Below are 27,152 nucleotides of genomic sequence, written 5' to 3' on the forward strand. Positions count from 1 at the left end.
ACTTACCTTGCTGCATAAGCACACACCCTAATCCTTTGTGCGATGCGTCACTATATATCACAAAATCTCCTTCTCCGTCTGGCAATGCCAACACCGGGGTCGTTACCAACCATTTTTTCAATTCTTGAAAACTGTTCTCGTATTTTTCTGTCCACTCAAACTTCTCTGTCTTACGAGTAAGTCGTGTTAAAAGGGCTGTGATCTTCGCAAAGTCCTGTACAAATCTACGATAGTAGCCGGCCAATCCTATGACACTCCTTACCTCAGTGGGTGTGGTTGGCCTTTCCCATTTTGAGACCGCCTCTATCTTGGAGGGGTCGACCAATACTCTTTCCTTATTGATCACATGTCCTAAAAACTGTATTTCATTCCGGCAGAATTCACACTTCGAGAATTTGGCAAATAACTGTTCTTCTCTGAGTATTTCTAGAGCTATCCTCAAATGTTCTGCATGTTCTACCTCGGTCCTTGAGTAGATTAAAATATCATCAATAAAAACTATCACACACTTGTCCAAGTACTTCTTGAATACTCTGTTCATTAAATCCACGAAAGCCGCTGGGGCGTTGGTTAATCCAAAGGACATTACCAAGAACTCATAGTTCCCATACCTGGTTCGGAACACATTCTTTGGAATATCTTTGGGTTTAATCTTTAATTGATGATACCCAGTTCTCAGATCAATCTTGGAAAAGTAGACAACATCCTTTAGCTGGTCGAATACATCGTCTATTCTGGGTAATGGGTACCTGTTCTTTATGGTTAGCTTGTTCAACTCTCGGTAGTCGATGCACAACCTCATGCTCCCATCTTTCTTCTTAAAAAATAATACTGGTGCTCCCCACGGAGACACACTGGGTCTTATCATACCCTTATCCAAAAGTTCTTGTAATTGGGTAGCCAGTTCCTTCATTTCTAATGGGGCTAACCGGTATGGTGTCTTTGAAACTGGCGCCGTCCCTGGGGCCAACTCAATAGCAGATTTAATCACTCTATCGGGTGGTAGTCCTGGAAGGTCTTGTGGGAATACATCTTCAAATTCGTTGACTACCGGAATATCTTGCAAGTTGGGCGCCTCCTTCTGCGTGTCCACCACATAGGCTAGGAAAGCCTCATTTCCTTTTTGTAGCATCTTATTGGCCTGGGCCATGGTCAAAAATTTTTGCGTCTGCCTCTTCCCTCTAAATATGACTCCTTTCTTCCCTGGGATATTCAACTTAACTTTCTTCCCCTTACAGCAGTCCATTCCCAAAATTACATCAAATTCCCCTAATTTGAAATGAATTAGATCAACACTAAAAGATTGTTCCCCTATGCCAAACTTACAGGCGGGGTGGATCTGGTTAACAGGGATAATTTCATGGTTGGCTATTTCCACTCGTAAGGGTTCTAACAAGGGCTCAGCCTTAAGTCTTAATTTAAGCGCAAAGTCCTTCGATATAAAAGATTTAGTTGCTCCCGAATTAAATAAAACATTTGCACTGACTGAATTTAGAGAAAGGGTACATGATATCACATCTGAGTCTTTCATAGCATCTTGAACTGTCATGTTGAAAGTCCTCGCAGTAGGTGGCCTATTGGAGGCAGCCCTGCTTGCTCCTGAAGCTGCTGGTTTGTTCATTGGGCATTCCCTCTTCCAATGACCCGGGCGTCCACACTGATGACAAGTGGTGGTTGGGCGGGTAATGGGGGTTGGCGAAGTACACTTGTCCGAATAGTGACCTTCTCGACCACACTTGAAGCAGCTTACCGGCTTTCCTTTATACTCCCCCGAATGCATCCTTCCACAAGTGTTACAAGCTGGTAATGGGGGTCGAGACTGGCTGAAATAGGACATTCCTGACTTCTGGCCGCTCTGGCTCACATTCACACTCACTGGCCGCTTAAACCCAGTACTCCTTCCCGGTAGGGACACTGCTCCTCGATTAAATCTAGTTGGGAAGTTCCCTCCTGCGGAAACTCCGCCCATGCTCATACTTTTCCTCTTTATTCCTTTCTTCTCTATTTCCTTCTGCATCTGCTCACTTTCGGCTTCTGTAATTGTTGCCTTTTGCACCAGAGTGGCATAATCTGTAAGCTCAAGGATTGCCACCCTATTCTGAATCCACGGTTTCAGTCCCTGCTGAAACCTCCTAGCTTTCTTTTCCTCGGTGCTTACAAACTCCGGCACAAACCTTGATAACTCAGTAAATTTTGCTTCATACTCTGCCACAGATAAGTTATTCTACTTCAGCTCCAAGAACTTGAGCTCCATCTGGTTCTCCATAAAACTCAAAATATTTCCCCAAAAACAACTGACTGAACCTCTCCCAGGTTATGACAACATTTGTCTCCATGTTTTTCTTGGCCTCCCACTAGTAGTTGGCCTCTCCTTTTAGAAGGTAGGTAGTAAATACAGTCTTCTGTGCCTCATCGGTACTCAGAATCTCAAAGGATTTCTCCATTTCCTTTAGCCATGCCCTTGCCTCATCTGGGTCGGCTGATCCGTGGAACTCAAGGGGCTTAAGGGACTTGAAATCCCTGAAAGAGTTTTCCACAACATTGTTATTTCCTTGAGGGGGTGGGTTGGGTTGACGTTCCAAGTTCTGCCTTAGTAGTTGCATGAACTGTCCCATGGGATCCATGCCTGGGTTTGGTACTTGTTGCTCAACCTCAGTTTCTCCTTCTTCAGCCTCTATCTCAAATCCTTCAACATCAAATGTTTCCTCCTCCTCTTCATACTGGGAGTCATCATGTTCAACATAATCCTCATCTTCCTCTTCACTGTGTTCTTGGTTCCTACCATCCTGGTTATGGCTTCCCTGGTCCTCAAATCCAGGGTTCGCCTTAGTTCCAATCCTTCTTGGTGGCATGATACTGATAAATTTTGGAAAATTCAATGTTAGGTCACAATCATACATAAGATTGTGCCTTGCACAGTTTCTATAATGGGGAGAACGTATCTCGCAATTCTATTATATTATTACAGTTCTAATAAGAAGTGCAGTAATAATAACAATAAAAACAATGATCTCGTCACTAAGGAACTGAACTGAAAGGAAACAAATATATACATAATGCGAGAAATACATAGTTCGATCTGGTCAAAAGTACAACAGTGCTACAGTCATCTGCCCAAAAGTGAAATACATGAGTTTATCTGTCTAGTCAGAGAAAGGGATACTATATACAAGTCAACTATCCCGGAAAATTGGCTCTTACTATGGCCTCGACTAACTAGATAACTAGACTACCACATCACTGGTCCTGAATCAATCACCAGAGCGGGTAAACTCCCACACTCTCTCCATCGCATGACGGAAAATGTAATCAGCCTGCCTCCTGGATATCCTGCCATGTATGTCTCCCTAAAGTGATCGGATTCTCGTACGGCCCATAAGCTCTATCCCAGTCAGCTCTCTCCTCAGAGATCGGGGTATGGTACCTCTAGCCTCATGAGCTCGTGCACGCCTACCAGCTCTCTCTACATCTAACTCTCTCCTGACCTCATCCAGCCGGGCCTCAGCAACAGCCACTCGAGTCCTTAGAACATCCTGAACATAGTCGTGAGCTAACAAAGACTGCCTATGGGCAGGGTCAAGAGGTGGTGAATCCGGAGCCGCTGGGGGTGCCTGCTCGGTCTGCCTAGGCTCGGGGGTATGGGTCTCAGAGCTGTCATCATAGGGGCTCCAAGATAGTGATGGAGGGGTAGGAGCTCTGACCATGGGGAGTGAGGGTAGAGGGTACCAGTATACTCCACTATAGCTTCGACATGCTCCTCAGCTACTAGGACCTCATCCGGGTCCTCCTCATCTGAAATCGCAATAACCTCTGTCTCTGACTCCTCTGAGGGGTCCTCCTCATCCATCTCCTCCTCCTCAGGCTCCTCCTGATCCTCGGCATCTAGAAGTGTCTCATCATGCTCACGCTCGAACATCTCAGGGTCCTCTATCTCATGCGCTTACACATTAAACGAGCTAAGTTACTATCATGATACTTATAAGGGTTCCCGTAAGGGTTTTAACTGTCAGCGCTACTTTACGTAGTCCGACCACGAACTTGGCAAGAGTTCTTATTATCTTTGTGAGTTTATTATGATATCGTCGCATCATCTCTGAGGTTTATAACGCTTATCTCTGATACCATTTCTGTAACACCCCCAGATCCGGGGTCGGGGATCCGGGTCGTCACGGTCTTTCTTTCCATAAAATCTATTAACTTAATTATAAATAAATAACCTCATACTGTCACCCCACACTAACACACACCACAACACGTTATAGTCTCAAAGATGAATTTGAAATAAGTACAATGAAGGGTTTTTTAGCACATAAACACTGCGAAAACGTAAATTTAAATCTTAAAAAAAAACCGAAACCCTTCGCAGGATCCATGCAAAAAATAATATTTAATTCGTAGTTCAGTATGTTTACCTTAAGAAGCTTTACGTTAATGGAAAGATGGAGGTCTTTAATGGCGATCTAAAAATGATGAACGAAGATCCTTAACAGCTGCTCCTCAAGTGTGAAGCACTCCACCGGTATCCACCAAGAAAATGATGTAATGAAGGAGGAGGAGATGGAGAGAATTAGGGTTTTGTAAATCTTTTTGGTTGAGGCAAAAATAGGGTCTATAATAGTATATTTATAAGCAAAATTTTCAGCTAAAATTTTTTCCCATAAAATATTATTATTATTAACCCTTTATTATTCTCACTAATAATTAAAACACCTTTTAATTATTAATCCTTTTTCTAAATTCTTTAGAAATAATTCTCTCACTTGATTTAATTTCAAAAAATTAAATTCTTAATTAATAATATTAAGAACCTTTTCTTAATTAATTTATAATCAATTAAGTCTCATTTAATCAATTATTAAATTTGCCAATTAATTATTTATTTCATAAATAAATAATTATCAGCCATTATTAATTAATTCCTCCACCATTAAATCATTCTCTTTTATGGTGTGACCCTGTAGGTTCAATATTAAGCTGGTAGTAGAAATAAATAATAATAAAACTATTTTATCATTATTTATATAAATTCTCTAATTCATTAAATATGATTAATTAATTAATCATATTTATTCTACATCGTGAGGGATACTTCTCAGCATATCGCGACTATCCGGATAATACGAATTCACTGCTTAGAATACCAAGAACCTATTCAGTGAGTAGTTACCGTATAATCAATTCCTTCTATCCTGCAATGTCACGATTAAATACAAGGCATGGAACTTGTGTCAAGCCTATCTTATTTAATCACTTGCTTTCCCATTCACTATGCTTAGTTCTATTTAATGTAAATTAGAAACTCCTTTCTAATTTCATTCACTCTGGCGAGAGATTCCTGAACTAGCATAAGTGGATCAACATTGAACATTCTCTTCCTTCACTGGAAGGGGTAGATCCTTTATTGATCATACACTATCTTCGTGTACAAATTCATATACCCAGTAGAGCCCTTATAATTGTCCCTTGAGACTAAGAACTAAAGCAAAACATAGTTCAGTGTACACAAGATGACTATGATGACCTCAAGTCTAAGGATACTTGTACAACTATCACTATGTGGACAACTGCTGACACGTGGGTGAACTCCATCAGTTGTTCAGCTGTGTGAGTCATGTCCAGTGAACTTATTCTATAATAAGCACCTACATACTAGCTATAGTGTCACCACACTAATGTCTATGAGAACAGACATCCTTCATAATGAAGCAAGCATAGTATATACCGATCTTTGCGGATTATTAATTACCAGTTATTAATCCTACGACCAGGAACTATTTAAGTTTAGAGTTATCATCTTTTAGGTCTCATTATTATGATCTCATCATAATCCATAAAAAAGCTTTACTCTAAATTGTGGTATATCTTATTTAAATATTTAAATAGATAGAGCCCGCAATAAAAACAAAACAAGTCTTTTATTAATATCAATGAAATCAAAACAGATTACATAAAAGTTATTCCTAAATCCTCATACATGATTGGACTTAGGACATATCTCTTTCAATCTCCCACTTGTACTAAAGCCAATCACTCTGGTATCTAATACCCATCTTGTCTTTATGACGATCAAAGTGACTCTGAGAAAGTGGCTTTGTGAGTGGATCTGCTACGTTGTTATGTGTGTCAACTCTCTCAATGTTGACATCTCCTCTTTCAACAATCTCCCTAATCAGATGAAAGCGCCGCAAGACATGTTTGAAATTTCTATGAGACCTAGGTTCCTTGGCTTGTGCTTTTGCTGCGTTGTTATCATAATACAACACAATAGGCTCTTCAACGCTAGGAACAACTCCCAACTCAGAAACAAATTTCCTCATCCAAACGGCTTCTTTTGCAGCCTCACTTGCAGCTATATATTCTGCTTCCGCTGTGGAGTCAGCCGTTGTAGACCGTTTGGAACTCTTCTAACTAATCGCACTTTCTAGATGTATGTATCCTGGGTAAGACCTATCATTCTTCTAGATCTATCTCTATAGATCTTCATACCGAGAATGTAGGATGCTTCTCCCAAGTCCTTCATGGTGAAGTTCTTTGATAGCCATACTTTGATTGATTGTAGCATCGGTATATCATTTCCTATAAGAAGTATGTCATCCACATACAATACAAGAAATATTACCGCGCTCCCACTACCCTTCTTGTAGACATATGGTTCATCTATGTTTTTGATAAAACCAAACTCTTTGATTGTCTCATCAAAACGGATGTTCCATCTACGAGAAGCTTGCCTTAAACCATATATGGTTCACAGCAGCTTACACACTAGGTGTTCATTTCCCTTGGAAAGAAAAACCTCTGGCTGTGTCATATACACTTCCTCCTCAAGTTCCCCATTGAGGAAGGCCGTTTTCACGTCCATTTTCCAGATCTCATAGTCGTAGTAAGCAGCAATCGCAAGCAAAATCCGAATTGATTTTAATAGGGCTATAGGCGAAAAAGTTTCATCAAAGTCAATCCGTTGCCTTTGTTTGAATCCTTTTGCCACAAGCCTGGCCTTATAGGTCTCCACCTGGCCATCTGCTCCAATCTTTCTTTTGTATACCCACTTGCACCCAATAGGCTTAACACCTTCAAGCGCCTCAACCAGAGTCCATACTTGGTTGGTATATATAGATCCCATTTCGGATTTCATGGCACTATGCCATTTTTCTGAGTCAACACTACTCATAGCCTCATTATAGGTCACAGGGTTGTCATCATCAATGATTGACAACTCATTGTTATTCTCAATGACAAGGCCATAATACCTCTTAGGTTGGCGAGACAGTCTCCCTGTCCTACGAATGGGTTGTTCCACAGAAGGTTGTTCAGTCTGAACAGGTGTTTCCACTTGATCCGTAGTAGTTTGTGCTTCTTTAAATTCATCAAGTTCAATTTTGCTCCCACTATTTCCTTCAAGGATAAACTCCTTTTCCAAGAAGGTAGCATGTCTGGAGACAAACACCCGATGATCGGTGTAAAAGTAATACCCCAAAGTCTCTTTAGGATATCCCACAAAATTACATTTTACGGATCGAGATTCCAGCTTATCTTGGTCAACTTTCTTGACATAAGCTGGACATCCCCAAATCTTAACGTGTTTAAGACTCGGTTTCCTTTCTTTCCATATCTCATATGGTGTTTGAAGAACAGATTTGGAAGGCACCTTATTCAGTAAATATGCTGAGGTTTCCAATGCATAACCCCATAGGAATACTGGAAGATTCGCACAGTTCATCATGGACCGAACCATGTCTAACAAAGTTCAATTTCTCCTTTCATCTGGAGGAGTCCACTGGGAGACTATATCATTTTCTTTCAGATAATCTAGAAACTCTTCATTCAAGTATTCACCACCTCGATCTGATCGAAGAGTTATAATACTGTGTTTGGTTTGTTTCTCCACTTCATGTTTATATTCTTTGAACTTTTCAAAGGCTTCAGACTTGTGTTTCATCAAATACACATATCCGAATCTAGATCTATCATCTATGAAAGTAATGAAGTACGAAAATCCACCCATGGCTTGCGTAGACATTGGTCCACATACATCTGTGTGTACCAATCCTAGCAAATCTGCAGCCCTCTCTCCATGTCCACTAAATGGAGATTTGGTCATTTTACCCAATAGACAAGACTCGCATGTAGGATATAATTCAAAATCAAAGGGGTCAAGTAACCCTTCCTTATGCAATGTCCACAGTCTATTTTGACTAATATGACCTAGCTTACAGTGCCATAAATAGGTCAGATTTTCATCATCTCGTTTTCTTTTATTAGTTTGTTCAATCTGAAGTAAATCATGCTCTACGTCACATACATACAGACCATTATTTAAAATGCCACGTCCAAAAAGAACATTATCTCTAAGGATAGAACATTCATTATTCTTAATAATAAATGAAAAACCATCCACATCCAACATAGAAATAGAAACAATATTCCTCACAATAGAGGGAACGTAATAACAATTATTCAAAATAATAGTCTTGCCCGTAGGCATATGTAAACTAAATGATCCTACAAATATGGCCACAACCCTTGCTCCATTGCCCATACGTAGAATCACCTCATCTTTTTCAAGAGTCCTACTTCCCTTTAGTCCTTGTAACGAATTGCAAATATGAGAACCACATGCGGTATCTAATACCCAAGTAGAAATTTGACCTAGTGACATATTAACTTCGATCATGAACATGCCTGAATCAGAAGCGGTAGTCTCACTACCCTTCTTCTTCAATTCTGCTAGATAAACCTTGCAGATCCTCTTCCAGTGCCCCAACTTGTTACTGTGAAAACAAACAGCTAAATTAGGACCAGTCAACTTGTGAGCATCTAGTATGCTCCGAAGTGATAGTGCAGAAGACATGATGAATATAGTAAATCTGTAAATGATAAACACATAACAACACTTAGCAAATATTCAATTTCATTTCAAAACACTATATGAATCGGGTCTTTATTCATAAGTGTCTCCCATTAGTTTATCTAATTTTTTTCAACCCCTAAGTGAAAATTAAGCATTCATAATGTTAGTGGGAATAGGGATCCTACATTCCATCACACAACCTCGGCTGTGGCACGAAACGTCATGTGATGTTCAATAGGCAGACAACTCTTGTCAATTACATCTTATGTTATTCCCTAATATAAGTTTAGCCTCTTGAATAATTGAGTCACGGCTGTGGCACGATAAACTCAATATTCTAAGTCAAGTCTAACCCAACATTTCGTACAATTGAATCAGACTCCAACGGCCCACGGCTATAGCACGTACCGACCTTTAGAAAGCTTCCAGTCCGATTTCTGGTTGCTACTTGATATTATTTAATTTTAGAGGGATTATATTACGTTACAATCATAATCATATTATAAAGAGATTCTTCCTTTTAAATTAAATAATTCAAATCAATAATCGATAATCAGATGATTCCCAGATCGGGTGGAGCATTGTCAAGAGGCGTCACTTAATAACCCTTTCTTACAGATAGAAATCTATTGTTGACAGAATCATCCTTTCTCTCAATATTGAAAATTCATATTCAATTACGTGTTTCATAAACACAAGAATCTCATGATCGTATTCATAATATTTATTATTAAGGCAATAAACGATTCATATTCTAGATTTTCTAGAGCACACCTTATATTGATTTAAGTTCTCCTAAATCTATCATCGCATGGTAAACATAGGCATATATCTCATATATAAAATTAAATAAACAAGTAAATGTAAAGTGCAATAAAGTTAATGTGTTTGGTTATGGCCCCATCCTATGTGATCTTTATCAAGCTCATGATAAAGATCAAGGTCAATCTAATATGGTGATGGAAATAAATACAACTACTTATTACATAAGTCTTCTTCTTTGTTTAGACTTCTTGTATGCCTCGTCTTCTTCTTTGTATCACCTCCATTGGATAGCCTTCTTTAGTCTTCAATTACATTACATGATTGAAAGTAAAACTAATCTAATGAACTTACAAGAATAACTCGAGTTACATTCGAGATTTATGATTACAAAGATTGAAGACAAGCAAGTCATATTTAAAACCAAAACCAAAACCATTACACTAAGGTCGAAAGGCCATAACCATCCACCATGCTCATACAACACATAAAAGTATGTTAAAACACATAATATGATCTACATATCATATTATCCATGATCTTCTCATAAAAAGAAAATATGACAAAAATCAGAAAAATCAGAATCAAATCAGAAAAACAAGAATCACTGTTTACGGGCAGTAAACGACGTCAAACGCCTTACAGACGAGTCGTTGATAGCTTTAGCTATTAGTTTTGTTCAGACGCTCGTTTACCTATGCAATAGGGTATTCGTTTGCGTAAATCGGACACCAGACCCAGATTTCTGCAAATCTGCAGTAGCCAATTCAGAATCCGTATCTAATATGATTCTCATAATTAGAACAAACATAAATCATGTATATATTAGTATATATACAGATTACATAATGATCTTATGATTATACAACTCACATGAATATCATATATTCAAAACCATACATATATAAGCATATTATATCAACATCAAATCATGGCGAATCACGTACATGCTCATATATCGAAAATAGTTAAACACATAAACGAATTAAAAACTTTTCGCAAGTAGCTCTGATGCCATTGAAGGGTTTTTTAGCACATAAACGCAGCGAAAACGTAAATTTAAATCTTAAAAAAAAACCGAAACCCTCCGCAGGATCCATGCGAAAAATAATATTTAATTCGTAGTTCAGTATGTTTACCTTAAGAAGCTTTACGTTAATGGAAAGATGGAGGTCTTTAATGGCGATCCAAAAATGATGAACGGAGATCCTTAACAGCTGCTCCTCAAGTGTGAAGCACTCCACCGGTATCCACCAAGAAAACGATGTAATGAAGGAGGAGGAGATGGAGAGAATTAGGGTTTTGTAAATCTTTTTGGTTGAGGCAAAAATAGGGTCTATAATAGTATATTTATAGGCAAAATTTTTAGCTAAAAATTTTCCCGTAAAATATTATTATTATTAACCCTTTATTATTCTCACTAATAATTAAAACACCTTTTAATTATTAACCCTTTTTCTAAACTCTTTAGAAATAATTCTCTCACTTGATTTAATTTCAAAAAATTAAATTCTTAATTAATAATATTAAGAACCTTTTCTTAATTAATTTATAATCAATTAAATCTCATTTAATCAATTATTAAATTTGCCAATTAATTATTTATTTCATAAATAAATAATTATCAGCCATTATTAATTAATTCCTCCACCATTAAATCATTCTCTTTTATGGTGTGACCCTGTAGGTTCAATATTAAGTCGGTAGTAGAAATAAATAATAATAAAACTATTTTATCATTATTTATATAAATTCTCTAATTCATTAAATATGATTAATTAATTAATCATATTTATTTTACATCGTGAGGGATACTTCTCAGCATATCGCGACTATCCGGATAATACGAATTCACTGCTTAGAATACCAAGAACCTATTCAGTGAGTAGTTACCGTACAATCAATTTCTTCTACCCTGCAATGTCACGATTAAATACAAGGCATGGAACTTGTGTCAAGCCTATCTTATTTAATCACTTGCTTTCCCATTCACTATGCTTAGTTCTATTTAATGTAAATTAGAAACTCCTTTCTAATTTCATTCACTCTGGCCAAAGATTCCTGAACTAGCATAAGTGGATCAGCATTGAACATTCTCTTCCTTCACTGGAAGGGGTAGATCCTTTATTGATCATACACTATCTTCGTGTACAAATTCATATACCCAGTAGAGCCCTTATAATTGTCCCTTGAGACTAAGAACTAAACCAAAGCATAGTTCAGTGTACATAAGATGACTATGATGACCTCAAGTCTAAGGATACTTGTACAACTATCACTATGTGAACAACTGCTGACACGTTAGTGAACTCCATCAGTTGTTCAGCTGTGTGAGTCATGTTCAGTGAACTTATTCTATAATAAGCACCTACATACTAGCTATAGTGTCACCACACAAATGTCTATGAGAACAGACATCCTTCATAATGAAGCAAACATAGTATGTACCGATCTTTGCGGATTATTAATTACCAGTTAGTAATCCTATGACCAGGAACTATTTAAGTTTAGAGTTATCATCTTTTAGGTCTCATTATTATGATCTCATCACAATCCATAAAAAGCTTTACTCTAAATTGTGGTATATCTTATTTAAACATTTAAATAGATAGAGCCCGCAATAAAAACAAAATAAGTCTTTTATTAATATCAATGAAATCAAAACAGATTACATAAAAGTTATTCCTAAATCCTCATACATGATTGGACTTAGGACATATCTCTTTCATACAAGTCTTTGAATCCACAAATTAAAAGTTATTACAACCCAAAATGATTACTTAATAAGTTTACAGTTAATTGCCATTATCTGCCACAAGTTATAATTATACATAATTGATTCCCAAAAGTAGAATGCCTGATCTATAGATACATCTACCTCTGCAGCTATAGCAGCTATGATATCAATGGGAAGACGCGGGACGCTTCCCACGCTCTTGCGCTGGGTCTGCTTGAGTCTGGCCATCCTTCCTAACTGTTGTTGTGTGTTGAAGAAATGAAAAAAGAGTGAGCATTATAGCTCGCAAGATAATATATAGTGTAATCAAAACAGCAACCTCGTTGCGAACATAAAATACACCACAGAGCCGGATCCCTCAGATTTTTAAGCGATTATTTAAATCCCCTTCGAAAGGAAGATCTTAAATTTGAAAACGAGTTTTGGGATCCGCTCTAACTTTTAATATCATTTTGAAGAGTCAAAAACATTTTAAAGAATATTTAGAGTAATGATGATTTAATAAAATAAATCAATCCCGATATATTAGGAAATATCTGAATATAATTATTTAAATAATATTCCCATAAGGATAATATTTATAAAAATATTTGAAGTAGAAGTTTTAAAACTCATACCTGAAATGAATAATAAATAACAAAAGATATACTTATACGAAAGTACGATCTTTATTTGAATAATCGAAATAAGTTTGATTATTATTCAAAACTATTGAATATACCTTATTCGATTACTAGTTATAGAAAACTATATATATAATATATATATATATATATATATATATATATATTATACTCGGGAACATCGACTCTCGGTTTAGAAAAATGTTCACCTTCGGGTCCCCTATACTAAGGGTATACACAACTACTGCTTATCTCTAGCATAGGTATTATGCAACTTATAAGCATTTAAATTGATAATAGAATATCAAGATTATAAAACAGGCATGCATATAAATATCATATCACATGCTCCAATATATCGCAAGATTTTCTAATAATAACCATGCACCTATCTCAAGATAATGCATCAATATATTACATCACAACAATAGTATAACGGGTAGAAAACTTGCCTGAGCGAATGGGGGTGGTAAAAGGCCTGGGGTGAGTCTGGTAACCTATAAACAACATATAAGTTGGAATTAAACTACGGTCGCTTAAGAAACTAGTCTTTAACCAATTAGACCATAATGTTCGCTTTTGCGCTTAACGATTCACATAAGTCGCTCGAGTACCCTCGGCTCCACCATTTTTAATAAATTAACCGTTATGAATTTTAAGGCGACTCTTCCGCGAATACTCTACCAGATGACCTATTAACCTTAAATAATTGTTTCATACTCCAAGTAGTAATTTAAGGACATTAACCAAGGTTTCAAAGTAAGGCGAGGGGAAATGGTTCGTTCGCGAAACACCGTTACTTAAAATGGTCGTTTTTCCTAAACCGTACATCAGATTTAAGCGAACCACATATCAAAACGAAGCTTACGACATAATCTAGCTAAAAATGTCAAGGTCACAGATGTCCCGAACACTAAGAACAAGCAGTTGTATGGAATTGGGCATTACGACCGCTATGTTTATGCGATTACCAAGTTTTAAACCACTCCAAACAACCACAATCCAACTCACAATCAACAATACAACCAAACCTCATCCAAACCTTACTACATAAGTCCCAACATCTCAAGATTTTCCAATTCATTCAACCCTAAACATGAACTACTAACTATACTTAAGTTTCATTAACTATAAACAAGATTCCAACATCCAAATCACTACAAATCCAATCCAAACTCTAAACACACAAGCATCATACTTCTCATTTACTATAAAAATCAAAACCAAACCTAATACTCAAAGTAAATTTAGGGTTTGGAGGTGTTATACCTTCCTTGGAGTGATTAGAGTAGCTAGGAAGCCTTAAGAAGCCTTGAGATAGCTTAGGACTGCTCGGATCTTAAAGGAAAATCAAAGAAGACAAAGTTAGTAACTTGAAAACACTATTCATCATCTTCTTCCTTGATTTATTGGAAGAGATTCATAAAGAATTGTAGGCTTAAACTTCTAGGATAGCCATAACTAATCATAAGGGACCTTGGATAATTACCTTGTAATTTAACAAAGCTTGGATCTTATTTTTGGAAATTTTCTTCTTGAAAAATGAAGAAGGCCGAGTGCTTCTTCTTCTTGGGAGGGTTTTACTTTGCTAAATGAGTTTGTGGTAAAAAATGGAAGTGAATGGGATATATTTGGGTGATAAATGGGTTGATTAAAGTGAGTGGAGTGTGACTAAGCATGACATCACCTTGATAACTTCATCATTTGCCACTTGTCATCACTTGGTGGTGGAAGCATCTTTTTATGCTAATACTTGCTTAAATGATTGATTATCATCCTTAATCTTTGCACTAATCTCTCTTGCATTACTTGTCGTATAATTGTTTTACGACTCGTTTATCGCTCGTTCTTGCTAATCGTTTGAGGGATCATATCCGGGATCTTATTACTTCGGTTCCCTTAACCTTTCTCATTATATTATATTCCTTTTATGATCCTCTCTTATAATCCTTCAATTTAAATCCTTTAATCATGTTACCTTATACTCAATTCTTTTGGTATCTGGCTAATTTTCGGGAAAAATCAAAGTGTTCGAATTTGGATTCTGACAATCTTTCATACACTTATATACCATATGGAGTACTAATAAGATATTAGAATATCAATAAAAGAACTCCTACATAGTGTGACATGAAAAGTTTTCTTAATCAGCATGATCAACAAAATCACTATTCACAAGGGTTACAAAAAGTCCAATTTTTTTTGGGGTTATTACATAATCTACCTCAACAGAGAAAATGGACCAGAGATCACCTATTTGAACTGATTATTGGTGATGTATCTTTAAGACTGCAAACAAGGAAAGCAACTCAAGAGGAATGTTTATATAGCAGCTTTCTATATCAGGAAGAACCTAAAAAGGTAGAAGAAGCCCTGTTGGATCCTAATTGGGTTTTAGCTATGCAGGAGGAGCTAAACCAATTTGAAAGGAATAAAGTGTGGAAGCTGGTACCCAAGCCTAAATGAAAGAATCCTATTGACACCAAATGGGTATTCAGAGACAAGATGGATGAAAATGGCATAATAGTCAGTAATAAAGCTAGATTGGTTGCTAAGGGCTATTATCAACAATAAGGAATTGATTTCGATGAAACTTTTGCTCCTGTTGCAAGACTTGAAGCCATCAGAATTTTCCTAGCCTATGCAGCCCATGCCAATTTCAAGGTCTATCAAATGGATGTCAAAAGTGCTTTTCTGAATGAAGATTTGGAGGAGGAAGTTTATGTCAGTCAGCCTCCAGGTTTTGAAGACCCAAATTTTATAGATTATGTCTACTATCTTTTGAAAGCACTTTATGGTTTGAAGCAAGCACCTAGAGCCTGGTATGATACTTTGTCAAAGTTTTTCTTAGAAAATCACTTCACAAGAGGTATTGTTGATAAAACCTTATTCTTTAGAAATGTTAATGGCTCTAGCATACTTGTTCAAATTTATGTAGATGATATCATATTTGTCTCTACAAATGAAAAACTTTGTAAAAAGTTAGCCAAATTGATGCAAAGTAAATATGAAATGAGAATGATGGGAGAGCTAACTTACGTTCTTGGTTTACAATTTAAGCAAGTTAGTGATGGAATATTCATTAGTCAAACTAAATATATTTATGAATTTTTGAAGAAGTTTGACCTAATGGATTGCACATCTGCAAAAACTCTCAAAAACTCTCATGACTACTGCAACAAAACTTGAATTAAACACTACTGAAAAGTATGTGGATATTTCAAGCTATAGAGGCATGGTTGTCTCACTTTTATATTTAACAGCTAATAGGCCAGATATAATGTTTGCTACATGAATCTGTGCTAGATTTCAAGGTTATCCTAGAGAATCTCATTTAATAGCTATTAAGAGAATTTTCAGATATCTCAAAGGAACAATAAAACTTGGCATTTGGTATCCTAGAGATTCTCATTTTGATCTAACTGGTTATTCAGATGCAGACTATACAGGTTGTAAAATTGATAGAAAAGTACAACAGGAACATGTCAATTTCTAGGAAACAAGCTAGTATCTTGGTTGAGTAAAAAGCAAAAGTCAGTTTCTACTTTTATAGCTGAAGCTGGATTTATTGCTGCTGGTAGTTGCTGTGCACAGATCTTATGGATGAAAAATCAACTGTTGGACTATGGTCTATAGGTGAATAAGATTCCTATTTAGTGCCATTGCCATCACTGAGAATCCAGTACAATATTCAAGAACCAAGCATATAGACATCAAGTACCATTTCATTAAAGAGCATGTTAGGAATGGTACTGTGGAACTTCATTTTGTTCCAAGTGAAAAATAACTTGCAGACATCTTCACCAAGCCACTTGATGAATCCACCTTCACTAGGTTGGTAAGTGAGTTAGGTATGCTTAATTACTCTTAATCTATCTTGATGTCTAAGCATATTGAAATGCAGCCAGAGTAAAAGTTGATATTTCTTGTCTAAAATAAAATTTTGGCTAAGTCAGAATTTGTATCTCGATGGATGTTCATTATCCGTTGAATATGAATATCCGTTGAATTATATCATCCGTCGAAGTATCAATTATTACTCTGGGTACTTTTACCATTATCCGTCGAATTGCACTCAATCTTAGCCGTTGATTTTGAGTATTATTCGTTGAATTTACTTATAGCCTGTATGTATATTTCAACAGATAATCTTAGAATTTTGACAGTTTTCTTAATTTTTAAACGGCTATCTTGGGCAAATTTGATTGGTACTTTATTTTACTTTTTTAATTTTTGACAGTTTATCTCTGAGTAAGTATAAAAGCTAATTTTATTTCTACTCTTTTGTTTTATCATTCTCAAAGCAATTTCTCTAACTATCTTCTTCTCCGAAGCAAATACTCTCTTTCTGCAACTAATTTCAATCACAGAAATGGCACCCATAGTCAAAATTATGTCCTCAACTGGGTTCGTTTATGGAAAAAACAACTTTGTGGCTCTGGTGAACAAGCAAATTCCGGCATCTGATGATTATCACAAGATGATGGACTTCATACTGAATTGCAAATTGAGTTATGCCATGCCTGAGTCCCCAACCATCTATTGTGAAGTTATCGAGGAAATTTGGACTACAGATGTGTTCAACTCGAAGGACAAAACTATTACTTTCACTCTAAAAGGTAATGAACACTGTGTTAAATGTGATGCAATTGAAAAGTGCTTTAAATTTCCTGAAAATAACACACTTGCTCCGCACACATACACTAATGTCAGTAACATGCAAGTTTCTACGGGCTATGCTCTTGATGCCACTAAGTTAGGTGATGTTAGGAGACTGGGTCTTAGAAAAGAATGGAGTTTTCTGTGTGATTCATTCATTAAAGTGTTTTCTACAAAATTAGCAGTTTTGATGATGTATCTTACTCACTTGTTCACATGCTTTATATGCTTCCTAGTGACAAGTACTTCAATTTTAGCACTTCTGTTATGTATGAGATAGGGAGTAAATTAGGGGATATTAAAAAGAGGTTTAAGAATATTTGTTATGCTAGATTTTTCATAATGCTAGCTAATTTTGTTTCTGAGAATCTCTCAATTGAGAACCCAAAAAACAAGTTAGCTTGTTGGGTCCAAGAGAGGAGAATTATTGCTGATTTGAACAGGGCAAATTTTAGGACGAAAACACGCGCTAATATTCACGCAAGTATACACGATCGCAAATAATATAGAATTATTTCTAGTTTGTTCCCACAGAGACTGCTTTAGGTTAATTTTGATTAATGCACTTATACAACAATGGTATGGTTATTATTCAATGATAATATGAATAACAATTCACTACAAGAAAAAAGTCCATAGACATCGGTTTTTGGCCGATGTCTATGTTGTTTGGCAACCGATGTTGATGTCAGTGATATCTATTCTAGACATCGGCCATAACCCGATGTCTTTACTTACTTAGACATCGTTTCTGGCAAAAAAAATGATGTCTATGCACTGTTTTTTTACAAAAAATGTTAGAAATAAATAATTTAATAAATAAATTACACCTATTGCAACAGATTAAACATATTACGAGCTATGTTTTTTTCCACATAGACATCGAGTATTTTCATTTAGGTGATGTAAAATCAGATATTAAACATCGATTTCTTTAATGAAAGGTGATGTCTATATCGACACATAGACATCAGTTTTATCCCAAACAAAGTGTTATCTATGTTTAATTTAGACTTTAACATGTCAGTCTTTGACATCAATTATTCATCTAAAAGCGATGTACATTAACTTTTTTGACATCAGTTTTTCTTCTTTAAAAGTGATGTATATATTGTCACATAAACATCAGTTTTATCTCAAATAAAGTGATGCCTATTTTCAATTTATACTTGAACATGGCAGTCTTTGACATCAGTATTTTTATCTAAAAGCATGTACATTAACTTTTTTTTTACATCAGTTTTTGTTCTTTAGGAGTGATGTACAATTGGTTTTGTAACTAAGATATATCAAATATACGGAACTTGCACTCAAGTAAACTAAAGAAATAATAGATTTGAATACATGCTTAAATACATAGTCTGGTCCTTTATCATCATCAAAATAAACTGCATCTTACATTGAAAAGATACTAGTTTGTTTTCTGCTATGCCCATCAATTCATCATCTATATATTTTGGTGAAGCATCTACATTCTCACGAAGACTGGATCCAAGTTCCCGCTGTGTTTTAGAGTTTTGTCCACCAGTTGACTTCTGCAACACGTCTAAATAGATGCATGTTCCAGCTAATTATTGGCAAAAAAGATTTAAAGGTGGCCTGTAAAATAGTGAAGTACGATACTCAAGGTTTTTATGGAGTATACCCAAAGTCAAAGAAGGGACAGAGAAAACATATATCAGTGTGCGGAAGTTCTTTATAGTTTATACCTCTCAGCAGAAATGTGGTGCATTCGCGATCTGAGATTAGTATATGAATTATAAGATGCATCAAACTCTAAGATAGAGAACAATATATCCATGACGCTGATCTTTTGTGCGGTCTTTAGCATGGCCCAGTATTTCTTCTGCAAATTTAAGAGCTGATTTAAAAAACTGTACTCTCAGTTTTTCTTTCAATGCTATACTTTCCCCAAGATGAAACTATTAAAACTAGTGCTCTCTCATTGTTCTAGCTTATTAGAGTATAAATATGTAGATAAGAGTAAGTACCTGTAGTTACAGACTCTTCATTTTGTATATTGACCTCCATGGAATCCACAACATCAGAGAGCTAAGAAATAAGATGGTATTAGAAAGTACACAAGAAGCTTTGATGCAGGACAAAAAACAAAGGCAATAAAATAAGAAGGATAGCTAGTAAAATTATTGTGCAACTAATTCTAGAAATATTGTTTGGGTGAATTCATATCAGAGAAAATTTAGACCATACCACCTATTACTCAGCTACAACGAAAAGAACATATATGATGCGACCAAACACAATAAAAATTAAAGTTAAGAATTTACCTTTCTCACAGAGAGAAGCAACTATTAAGCACCGCATATCTATTGAACTTCGTTCATTTACATCCTGCCCATTTTTTATAATTTGGAGAGAGTAGATATATGACATCAAATTGAAAGGATAATATAGGAGAGCTGGGAAACAATTTAATTATTTAAAGTTTGCAACTGGTAAAATATTATCACATCAGTAGTGCGGTGCATAGGACTACTTCATGAGCTGATATATTTATCCAAGTCGAATTGGCCAAAATGTGTAGAATTAGTTTTTCACACTAAACTAGAGTGAAATTATAGGGAATAATTGTGGATATATAGAAGAAAACACTAAACATCAATATATACTCACGGGGAATATAGTTTTGTGCAACTGCGCTTCATACTCGACAGCAATGACAGGCATCATGAAGAAAATGCTGGAAAAGAAAAGGTTGAGTAGGAAGGTCAAACTTGACAACAACAAAGAAAACATTAGACAAAGGCAGAGAAGTAATATACTTGCAAATACTCATCTCGCAAGCTGGTTGACTGCATCTGATCCCGCTCCAAATAGGCAGATTCGATTTCTGACAATAAGAACGCCCGAGCAATAGCTATTTCACGCTCAGAAAACCCATGTAGCCGAACCCTTGCAACCTAAAAGATAAGAAATCAGTAGAAGAAATATAAGAAAGACTTAACAATTTTATAAAAATGCACACCTCAGTAAGCATTGATTCCAAGGCCTCTATATTTCCTTTCTCTTTGCAAGACGAAGTCATTATATAGGCCTTACTTGGTCGAACAAGGACATCAGCGGAAGCTGAGCATGAAAAATATGGAAGATCCTTCTTGCGAGATATCTTAAAGAATCTTTGGTTCAAAGCATGAAAGAACATGCACTCTACAAGTAATTCCCTGTAATCCCTTACAGTCCTCAGCTCCACCACAGGCATCTTACAGCTTACCATCACTGCAGACTATTCAAGGCCAATTAAAGATATGAACTGTCTGACTTATTGCATGGAAAGGATCATCCAACATGAAAATACATGGTTAAAAAGAAGTGTAGTTAAAAAAGATGCACAACAAACTAACCCCGACAGCTTCAGATTCTAACAAACATGAATATCGTGGCACTTCGTGTGATGGAACCAGAAAGTGTGGTATATGAGGAGGATCAGATGCTGAAATTTTATTCCCGAAATACATCTTTATAAGCTCAACAACAATCTGTTATATCGATTATGACGAGAGAGGGAAGAGAGAATTAGATAATTAAAAAATAAAACTCAGCATTATTAGTCGCCGTATTTCAAAGGAATATACTGTATTATTAAGCTTGCTGACATGATTGGATTTGACACAATTCATTCCAAATACACACACAGATTCTTTCCAGGTTTAATTTGACCAACTGGAGATTTTTTTCACTCTGGTGAGAACATATATATTAAATACACGTCTGTTATGAAATATCAAAGTATGCGATAAATAGCCAGATTTGAAATATAGACCTGTGTATCAGCGAAATCTCCAATTGCTACAACAACCATATTTTTTAGATGATACCATTTCCTGTAGAACTGTTTCACAGTCCCAGGAGACACAGTTCGGATCACCTTTTCCAGTCCAATGGGTAAACGCTTAGCATACTGCAACCATTGATGAGCATATATGATGTATTCATATAGATATAGATGTATTGTTCCCAAAATCATGCTCACAATAAATTACAACTATACCCTAATTCAAACAGGAAACACCAAACTCATATTAAAAGTACTACGATAAAAAGAATTGATCACCTTACTTTCAATTCTTAGGCTAATAGTGAGTATGCCAATGCAAAAGCACAGACAAGGTTCGTTCATAAATAAAAAGGAGCACAGAACGAACTTGTACAATACAATGAGGATCACATACATATAAGCTTAAACCGACATACTAAAAAATCAGGATTACTGAGCACGTCGATCAGGACCTGTTTTCTAATTAAGCTAAGAGAATGTTCGACAAGTGCTAGATAATAGCTAAAAATATTTGGAATTACAAGTGCCAACAACTAGACCTTTGAACCTTCCATCATGAGCGCCCAATGTGCCTCCTGCATCCTTCCATTAGCATTTGTAGTACCTCTATACTCTTCCAGAACTTCTCCTATTTCTTTCTCCAAATCATCTGATGATACCCGAATCTGTACTAGGCATAAGGTTGAACCTATAAAGATATATGATAAAATCTCAAATTATATAAAAAAACCAAAACGTCACTATTACCTCTGAACTGAATTCAACCAGTATAGATATAGCCTGAGGTAAAACTTCAGGCTTATCAACCGGAACAAACAGTTCATAAACAGTTTCATCGGAAGATGTCACTGCATTTTGACAAGCCCCAAATTCTGCACCATCACTTTCAAGAAACTTTATAATATCATGATTCGTGTACTTGTTAGTCGCACTGAAAGCAAGATGCTCAACAATGTGCGCAACTCCGCGCTCTTCCTCCTCTTCCAACACCGATCTGCCATATAAACTTGTCCAATTATAAAAACAACCCAAATAAACTGTGTATGCAGGAACTATAACAAACAAGTAAACACTTTTCACTGCAACTCCCTTGATTATACCCAAGATTTCATCTACAATCAAAGCACCTTAAATATAAACCAATGATTACCTTAAATAATAGTTGTATCATATAGAAAAACAAAATTAAAAAATTAATAAATGAAAGATAAATCCAAGTAAACGAAAATAACATGCTAATTATTACCCAAACCATATTCCTTATAACCAACAAAGAGTATTAAAATTAAAAAACCCCAATTTAAAAAATTAGGGTTTCGATTTTAAAAATCCCCAATTTAAGAAATTAGGGTTTTGATTTTAAAAAACTTAACTGTTAAAGCAGAGAAGACCATAATAGTATTCATGTAAAGGAGACACCAAGAGATTGTTAGCAGACCGGTGAAGGTGATTGTGATGGTGAACCCATCGGACCTGGTGGAGATGGTGGTTACTAAAACAGCAGAGCTTTGTGAGAGACGAGAGAGAGATTTGTGAGAGATTTACTTTTTTTGTTTTTAGTTTCTCTGGACAGGGGGAATAATTGGCAATCAAATGAGGGAAAGTTTTGTAAAATTTCACTAAGGGGGGAAACAAATTGAAGTGGCCCGCGCTGATTTATTTTAGAGAACTTTAGACATCGGTTGTTAAATAATCGATGCCTTCAAATAACAAAGACATCTGAAAAACACGGGGTGATGTTATTACCTCTTTTAACATCAGTGGCATCCGCAACCGATGTCTAATGTGTGATGTCTATTCAACTTTTTCTTGTAGTGATTTGAGGTTGTTTATAACTACGGTTAACTAAGAGATTATACTAAAGAACATTAACTAAGAGATTAAAAGGAGTGATTAACTATATGATACAAACATGGGATTCTAACTTCATTAGTACTTCATTCAATAGCCTTTTTGTTCTTAACCTTAGCATGCAAAGGTGATGACATTAATCAGATAACACGAAACTAGTGAACGCCAACTTTCGTTATACGAATACTGTAACATCCGAGACATAGCGTATAATTATCTTTATCAATAAATGATTATTATGTGAATATAATGTGATTTTTCGGTGAATTATCTGATGATTGATAATAATATTTGGATGTTTATATATAATAAAATGTGAGTATATTAATTTTAATATGTCCAGAATAAAATATAGATAATTAAGGTATTTTCTGGTAATTTTGGAGTGTTTATGATTTTATAATGATTTATGAATTTATTAATTATATTCTGAATAATTACAAAAATGTTTTAGAAAGCCGGGAATTATCCAACTTTAACTGTTTTTACGTTTTTACAACCCGAAACTCTTCCGAAAACTCCTTCATAACCTAATCTGGTAATTCCCGACATTTTCCGTATTTTGACTTTTTCAATCCGGGTTACGGTTTAACCGTACGCGTCCCGGCGTATAATTTTCGATACGATAATCATTTCGATATATCAACAAATCCCGTATTCTCGAAAGACGGGATATTATTACATTATATTCATATAAAATGTTTTATAAGAAGTCAGGTTTGGATAATTATCCAATACGGGTATCAAATCAGATCGTTTTTGCAGTTCCTTAGGGGCTAAGTAACTAATTAATCGATCCAATACGATCCAATACGATCCAACATGAACCAATATTCCATAAATATAAATAGCCCTGTATTATTCCATTTTATTTGTAAAATCATAATTAAACAGTAGAAACCGATAAAATACAGAGAAACCCCTAAAAACATTGCGTTCTTGATAATCAAACTCACAAATGAAGGCGTTATCGAACTCCGATTTGGGCGTATAAGTAGTCGAATCGAAGCTCTCGAAAAGTACTTTCTGATTCAATCAACCAATTTAGTGCAGAAATCAAGGTGATTTTCTTACTTATTTATTTTAATTCAAATTATTTGATAATTAAAATATGAATTTTTGTTCTTGATGTTATTTGTGTGATTTGATGCTAGAATCATGTAGATCTTTTCTTCCTGGTCATTTTGGTATATAGGAAATTGAGTTTAATTTTCGAATTTCAGAAATTAGGGTTTATAGGTTTGAATGTTCTTAATTGATTTTAGGGGTTTTTGATTCTAGGGTTATTGATTGATTTTGATAATTGGAATAGTTTCCTGAGATGATTTACAACCAATTCGTATATTTAAACGAACCAAACGATTTCGGGAAGTACTAACCCGAGTTCTTCATATTTTTCGGTTTTTTAATTTGATTTATAGAAGTGTTTATCAATTGGTTAATGCTATCAATTGATGGGTTATTGTACATAAAACAAGCTTCGTTTTGCTATTTATTTCGTTAATTTTGGTTGAATGTTGCCCATAATCGGACTTTGGCCGGAAAAGCTTGGTTCTTCACCGGGTTCCATGGTTATTTCGCCGGATGTGGTCACAGATTAGTCGTTTGTGGTAAATACTGGCATAAATGAACTGCTGGAACGAATTGAAATATGATTGATATAGAAACCAAGCCGAACGACTCAGTTTCTGGCAACAATCAAAGCCGCTGGAGAAGTTTCCGACGATTGGACTTCTTCGCCGGTATCTGGGTTCGTGATGAACCATTTCAGATCCTCGCGACCCGCTGTTCAATTCGAATTCCGACCCGCCCTTGATCTGTGTTTCCCTAATTTCCTTTCCTGAAAACTGTTTGTGCAGTTTTATTTTAAAAATAATTCAAAATTCTTATTTTTAATTCCAAAATTCATTTTTAAATTCAAAATTTATTTAATTAATTATTTTAAATAATTAACTAAATTATTTTAATTCCAGAAAAAATATTTTCTATATTATTTTCAAAAAAATCAAAATTTGATTTAATTAATTATAATTATTTTAATTATTTATTTATGGATTTAATTAATTGATTAATTCATGTAATTAATTAATTTTATCTATAAATAATTAACTAAATTGTAATTATTTAGAATTAAGCCAAATAATGATTTTAAAAATCCTTTTGAGCATTTAAAATTTATATATAGGTATTTAAAATTTAATTAATAGTATTATTAATTGAATTATTCTTATTGTATTCGTAGTAAATAGACCGTTCGTCCGTTTAATACGAAACGAACTTGTCTAGACTCAGAAAAATATTATGAATCTATTAAAAATACTTTCGAGACATAAAATCTTTTGTTTCGAAAGCTCGCTTGATTTTGTAAACGTTTCTGAGTCACATAATTATTAAAAATTCATATTTCGACTCAATTTCAATTTTAAACACACCTAGTCGACTGTTTTGACGAACTGAGTTATATGTTATATGAAATATGTGATACATGCCTTATGTGTTTATGTGTTATGTAAATTGTGATTCCACGTGTCTATTAAACTTTATATGATTGAAGATGATCCTTATATGTTATTATCAGGTGGATAAACGATAAGGATAAATGTATAGACTAGACAATAATATATTGTTAGTTAATTGAATGGTATCTTTTATGATAGATATACATAGTGCGAGGCATTCAAGGCCAGACATAGATTGTAAATGTAAAGCCTGATTACGTGTAGTAATGAGACGAGTGGATTCATAATAGATATAAACCTGAAATGGTGAATGACAAGAAAGGTCAAGTAGCCTATCAATGGAAATACAGATACATCTGGACTGTGTGATATGGTAGATTGTTAAAGATCAGAGGGTTATCAATTGAGGCAAGTATTCCTGAACTTTCTTCTAAAATACTGCAAATATTTCTTCATTCCTATTCTAAGTTCAGAGTAGTTAAATTTTTTATATTTCACTACAATTACTCTTATTTATGCAAGTACCATGTTGATCTTGTTCCCTGATTATTGATTGATCTTATTATATAAGACATGTATGTACCTTAAAAAGACTAAGACAATTTGACCCTAAGTAAGTTATATTGTTATCTTAATTTGTATTTTGTACTTGTAACATTTAAAGTCTGTAAAAATGCACAGGAGCAGACTTGAGTCTTTTTCCTGAAATAGTATCAATCCTGAGGATTATATCTGGAAGAAGATCAAGGTGATCATGCCTCAGAAGAATTTTAAAGAAGCTTGGAGTTGAATAAATCTGTTTGGTTAAAAATACTCTAAGTCAAGATCTCTACAAGTCACAGATTTAGTGTTATAGAGAAGTCATTCGAGAACTCTAAATGACTTATCGAGAAGTCAGAAAAGCTACCAGAGAACTCAGAGAGATATCGACAAGTCAAGAAGACATGAAGGTTGGAGATATCGACAAGTCATTTCTTCACTAAAGAACTCAGAGTTATCGTCTTCACTAGAGAACTCAGAGTTATCGATAAGTTTACATTCATTAGAGAACTCTGAGTTATCGATAAGTCAAAGTTCACTAGAGAACTCAGAGATATCGATAAGTCAAAATTCACTAGAGAACTCTAAGTTGTCGACAAGTCAAAGTGAAGACATGATGCTGAGAGATCTCGACAAGCCAAAGTTTCATTCGAGAACTCAGAGATCTCTATAAGTCAAATTCACTAGAGCATTAGAGATCTCAATAAGTCATTATACTTATCGAGATGTCAAGACCTCTATATGCCTAATTGGAGATCTCAAGTAAAATTCTTAAAGTAAAAAATCACATACCAGTTCAATATTCAAGATAATAAATCAACAAACAATCCAACCAGCTAGATTGACAAGTCTACAAAAAGTAGCTTGAAGAATGTGC

General features: G+C 35.2%; 1 pseudogene; it reads right to left on the reverse strand.

The window, feature by feature from the left end:
- The window catches only part of LOC141660652 (zinc protease PQQL-like), a 31,730-nt pseudogene extending 8,837 nt beyond the window's left edge, over window positions 1–22,893 (reverse strand).
- Window positions 22,894–27,152: the final 4,259 nt, after the last annotated feature.

Source organism: Apium graveolens, chromosome 5, assembly GCF_009905375.1.
Source record: "Apium graveolens cultivar Ventura chromosome 5, ASM990537v1, whole genome shotgun sequence".
Classification (NCBI taxonomy): Eukaryota; Viridiplantae; Streptophyta; class Magnoliopsida; order Apiales; family Apiaceae; genus Apium; species Apium graveolens.